Source organism: Nanorana parkeri, unplaced genomic scaffold (genome assembly GCF_000935625.1).
Source record: "Nanorana parkeri isolate BGI_ZX_2015 unplaced genomic scaffold, ASM93562v1 scaffold1162, whole genome shotgun sequence".
In the NCBI taxonomy this organism is placed as follows: domain Eukaryota; kingdom Metazoa; phylum Chordata; class Amphibia; order Anura; family Dicroglossidae; genus Nanorana; species Nanorana parkeri.
In genome coordinates, this window is record NW_017307430.1 from 85,807 (window position 1) to 92,085 (window position 6,279).

A 6,279-nucleotide genomic window follows, 5' to 3' on the forward strand; every position below is an offset into this window, starting at 1 on the left:
TATATTAATGAATGTGGTTTTGGAACGTGGCGTCCAACAAAATTCTTCTAGTGCGATGGCCAAAGTTTCGCCACATAGCGTATTACTGTATATGTGGATGTAGATAAGGCTGTATGTTCCGCCGGTCTTCAGCATTTGTCCAATTTGTTGAATAATAAATGAAATATTCAGTAACGGTTTCTCTCGCACAGACCAGATTTATTCACTGCATGTCCAGTTCTTTCTCAATGTATATTTTTTGACCCATTTGAGATTCTCTATCCAAGAGACAGAATCATGTTTCGCGAGAAGCTGTATTGATTTATGAGAAAAAAAATATTGATTCCCGAAGAATAAACACCCGCAATAGTTAAATAACGATATATTTGTTCTCTCTGCACCGAAAGTCTGGAAATTTTCAGCATGGGCTCCCAGCAATGTGAACATTCCGAAGCTACCCTGCCCATAGCCTACTCATACACTACGGTGACCCTCTAACATTAAATCCCCCCCCTATCTAAACACACAACACCTAACTTACACCCCTAAAATGATCCATCAACACTTAACCGCCCTCCGACCTGTAACACCACAACCAGTGGCGTAACAATCGCCATAGCGACCCGGGCGGCCGCTATGGGGCCCAGGCACAGGGGGGCCCGGTCGGGGCATCCCTCTGATGCCGTGTGGGCCGCTGGGTCGCTATGGCATGTAAGGGCGCTGGCTGTCACTGACACAGCTCAGCAGCCGCGTTTCCCCTCACAGCCGTTGTGGTGCTGTGTCAGTGACAGCCAGGAGCTACGGCAGAAGAGGTCGGCGTTCGCAGTGAAGGAGGAGGCGGGGTCCCCCTAAGAGCAACCCCACCTCCTCTTACATCACTGGCCAGCGACCTAAGAGCAGGTGGGGCCAGTGATGTAAGGGGAGGCGGGGCCCGCTGATAGAAGAGGAGGTGGGGATGGAACATAATTTTGTTATGTGGCCCTGTGATTTCTAGTTACGCCCCTGATCACAACCCTTAGGCCACGTTCACACTGAGCGATTTATCGCGCGGTAATTCCAGCGATATCACGGCTATTTATCGCGCGATATCGCTCTCCAATGCATCTCAATGGGGCTCTGTCTGTAGCTGTCGCGGGTCGTGCGTCGCTACAGCAGGACCCTTTTTGGAGCGGATTTTGCCGCGATTCTAGCTTGCTCAATGCAAGCATTTGCGCGATATCACACGACAAACGTGCGATATCGCGCAAAATGCAAATCGCGCGACAAACGCACGATTTGCGAATCGCTCAATGTGAATGTGGCCTAAGCTGTCACTCCCCAACCCTAACACTTAAAGCTGAACCCCGGGATAGGCATGTACACGGAATGGCCAAATTATTATGACCCCCCCATCAGTACTTCGTTGGGCCGCCTCGTGACTCCACGAGATGATAAAAGGTGATGCGAGGAATCTGACACGGCACTGTCGCCCTTCTGTTGTCTTGTACCAGTCTTGCCCCTCCCCCGTTCTGCCCTAACATTGACTAGTCGCTGACGGCCACAATTCGCACGTTCAGACCCAGATTTTCGGCTGACAGTCCGGTCTTTAAACACTTTAACAATGAGCCGCTCTTGAACATTTAAGGAATTCTGCTGTTTTGCTGATACTCGCTCCATGGCTCCGAGCGCCAACAATCATCCCACGTTCAAAGGCTGTTACATCGCGTTGTTTCCCCGTATCTTCAGAAACAAATCACTTCTACTGTCGTGGTAACCAACCTGCTTCCCTATTTATAATGGTCTGGCCCTCTAGCAACTTCAGACCGGCCACTCAGTGTATATAATAATCTGGCCACTCGGTGTATTGTCCTCATATAAGAGTCATGTGTATTCTTCTGGAATCTCAGTGAGCTTTGTGTATTTCTTCCAGATCTGTGCAGTAATCCAGAGTGAGGAGCTTCCTGTAATAGAGACCGGTCACTGCTTCTCTCTCTCCATGTGCAGGATGACTGGTCTTGTCTCCGCCCCTCCTGTAGTGTCCTGTACTGGGTGGAGTTTCCTAGGTCCCTCCCACAGCTCTGCTCTGTGCACAGGCTATGTACAGCACAGCGATGATGTGCAGCTACATTTACAAGGTAATATTTGGGTTCTCAGTAGCATTCGGTACACACAAAGTGGATTTATAACTTTTGCGGCTTTTGAGGAATATATTTACATTGAATTTTTGTGCCCTGAGCTTCTACATATCCCTTAAAGTGAACCCGAAGAAGGGGTGTATTTTCAGAAGAGCTTTTTAAGGTTATTCGCTAAACATGATCTCTTTTGAGCATTTGCCTTTTTTTAAATGGCAACCATTGAATTTATTAATGGCTGACCATTGATCCCTATGGGCACCCACTGCACTTATTCACTTGTCATTAAATTACAACCCTCATTTTTGTATGCCGGTGTTCACTGCCTGCTCCCGGTGCAGTTAAATGTTATCTCAAAATATGGGGACTGTTTAACCCATTATGGCATTTGTATGTTGTTGGCTTAACCAGCTGTAAGATCCATCCATACCTGCTGATTGGCGTACCAGGTCTGGGACATCAAGAGGGCTAGATTGAGACACAGACCCCCCCCCCCTCCAACCTGCTGATCGGACAATGAAGAAGGAAAACATTGATAACATGTCATCACTCTGCTTTCTCTTCCTGTAAGTGTGCTGCCTATGCTGTGCATATGTAGAAGTGCATGATTGCCTAACGTGCTGTCCCCTTCTATACTAATTGGACAGGGCTACTGTCAGGGGCGTAACTAGAAATCACAGGGCCCCATAGCAACATTTTGTATGGGGCCCAGTGAATTCTAGTTACACCCCTTGAAGAGCCCACTTGAGATCCCACACAGTCCATCTGAGGGTGACCCATAGATTCTAGGGTTGCACAGATACCAAGTACAGTACTCGGTACAAGTACGAGTACATGTACCGATACTTTTGAGCTCCAAGACTAGACTAGAGAGAAATTCAAAAATTAGGAGGCGGCTGTCATGTGTAAGGAGCACACGGAGCTCCTGGGATTTGTACATCTCTGTTTTAATGTATGATTTAGTTTTTATAAATATAAATAAAGGGATGCACAGATACCAGTTTTGCGAGTACGAGTACTGGTACTTGCCGAGTACTTACAAGTACGAGTACTGATACATTTTTGTTTATTGTCATGTGACAGTTTTTCTAAAACAATACAGACTAATGATTTCAGGACAGTGGTGGAGCGCCAGAGCCCGGTCCCAGCTGCAACCGCTGCAACCCTGGTAGTTCTCATGAATCTGCTGCCGGGGCCCGCCTCCTCCTCCGTCACCGGGCCCGCCTCCTCCTCCGTCGCTGGGCCCGCCTCCTCCTCTGCTGCCGGGTCCAGCCTCCTCCTCCGTCACCGGGCCCGCCTCCTCCTCCGTCTCCAGCCTCCTCCATTGCTGCAGCTGGCTCTCACTGACTCAGCAGCGGCTGTGGAGAGGAACGCACCGCTTCACAGATCACTGTTAGTGATCTGAACAGCGGCACATTCCTCTTCACTGCCAGCAGCATGAGATGCAATAGCAACCCAGGCGGCCCGCACGGCATCAGGGATGTCCTGGCCGGGCCCCCCTGTGCCCCGGGCCCCATATCGGCCGCCTGGGTCGCTATGGCGATTGTTATGCCACTGGCTACTGTGTAGGTACTTATACGTGTTGCATTAAAAAAAATATACAAAGTATATACATATTCACCTTTTTTCATTCTTTGTTACAGCTCCTGACCTCCTGTGGCTTCTTTGTAGCTACTTCCTTTCTACATACACTCCAACAATGGCTGCCTTGCATTTCTAAGGTTGGTTTTCCTGATGGTGACAACAGTGGACTATGCCTGTGTAATGTGGGTTGAATCAGCCACTTGTAGTCTCCATTGGAAGCCCATGTAACAAGGTGACAATGCCGGAGAAGGATTGAGAGACAGCTTTGTCATTCTCTAAGGCTGGGTTCCCACCTAGGCGTATCGAATATGCGCGTTTGTTGCGCGTTTCGTGACGGGCATTTTTATCGCGATTGGCTGTATCCCAATGGAAACACGCGACAAAAACTCCTCAAAGAAGCTCCTGTACTTCTTTGGGCGTGGGACGTTTTGTAGCGCGTTCATACGGCCTGTAATACGCCCAGGTGTGAACCATACCCATAGGAAATAATGGGATTTCGGTGTTTGAGCGTTTTGCAGAGCGTAGGAACGCGCTACAAAACGCCCAGGTTTGAACCGGGCCTAAAAGTAAGTGCCTGAACAAGGACTTCAATGGAAGATCACCAGGGATTATTTTAACAAAAGCTGCAGATTTAAAACTATTGAGCATGACCCTTGAAACGGCATCACCAAGCTAAAGCCTATAGGAAACGTTGGCGATCGGGTTTACATCCCCTTTCAATGTCGTATGTGTCCTTTTAAATGGAGTGAAATGGTGAAAACCGGCGGTTATCCATTACAGCGTCTGCGGAGTCAATTATTCTTTCCATTTATCCACGCCGTATTATGCCGAGGAGAAATTCTCTCTGAGTTTGTATTGCATTTCCTTCGTGTCTGTACCGAAGTCGGTTCTTTCCCCCCTTCATCCAATGAGTCGAGTTTAGCAATTCAAATTTCCAACCCAGAGAAACCATTTTCTTTATTATTACTGGCGATAAATAGACTGGTTCTCCGGCAGACATTGCATATCAATGCCAGGGAATGATTGACTGTATGCATAAGTGATTGTTCAGCCGCGGAGTCTCTGCGGAATGTGCTACGGCGGTATTTTCGCTGCGTGTCGCTCAAACCTCGCCGCTGTAACGCGGATGCTGTTTCCATGGCGCAGCGTAGAGTGACCAGCGTCGCCGTTGCCTCTAATCGCATCTGTCACGCTCCCGGGGGAACGTGCACGGAGATCATTATAAAGTCTTTCTGCATTTAAGGGCGATTTGTTAGGTGGAATATGACACTGTAAAGCAGGAAGGGGGGTGACCTGAAAAAGACAACGAGACGCTAAACATGGAAGCAGGGACGGATTTACTCTCTCTGCTGCCCCAAGGCCAGGTTCCTCAATGCGCCCCCCTACCCATTTTTTAATTATTATTTTTTCACTTAACTTTATTGCTATCACGCAGGAGCTAGCAAGCCTCTTAGCATTTGGAGGTGACAGGTTCCCTTTATTGAACGGATTGACGGACGTCCGAGCAGGCTGCATACAAGCGATCCCGGCGACATCGCTGAGATCACTTGTAAGTGAACGAGCGGCTTCCCAGCTGTATATTTAGCCCTGCTTGTCCAAGGCAGGGCTATATGTAGAAAACAAATACCCACCCAGTGCCCGGAACTTCATGTCCCAGGAGTCGGGAGATAGCATCTCCACATCCATGCTGCTCCCTGCAGCCCAGAGGCCGGGCCCTCGGTCGGCCTTGTGGCAAACCAGCCCGGCATGGAAGATTAAAGTAGAATTTCAACTATATTATTTACATTTTTGATTCCGCCCTCTTTGGTCCTCTTCGGGAAGAGCAGTAGTCATGTCATTCTGTCCATATCCTGTGAGCCCAACCTGCCTTTTAGAGGGCACGCCACCAGGAAGGCTAGGCTCTCAGTGCTCCAGGACCGGGCGGCAGTTACATAATGGTATGCTCATCAGTCACTGGTGCCTACAACTACAAGCCCTGATGAAGGAGCAAGGCTTAAACCTGAAACGCGTCAGTGTTTTTTTAATGCTTTGTCCGACCATGTATATGAATAAACGCGTTATATCCGGACTTCGTCAGAACGGTGTGGTGCTTTATTCAATGAAGATGACATGATAATCTCATGCTCCATTGGGTGGTGCAAGCCCATAGAGATATTTAGGGGGTTATTCACGTAGGAGCCGAAGGATCCAGCTGTAGCTTCGGCTGATCCTTCAGCCACCGGAGCCCTTCAGTCAGTTGAACCAAAGGGCTGCTCTACGGGCTATTCACTATAGCCTGTACAGCTGCCGAAGGCAGCCGAGCTGCTCAGCCGAGCTGAAAGCATATGCTTCGGCTCGACTGTGTGACAGCTGAAACGGGTTGAACAGCCTGCCGAAGGCCGGCCTTTCGCCCAGCAAATGACAGCTGGGCAGAGCCAGCCATGACCTCCCGGCTGTCTCCGCCCAGTTGTAATGCCAGATCAGTGTCCCCAAATGACCTGGGGTCGCTGAACTGTCATTAAACAATAACAACTGGGTGGAGCCGGGCCGTGACATCGCGGCCGGCTCCGCCCATTTGTTATTCATTATTCATTGGCCGGGACCTGCTAGAACACTCTAGCAGGTC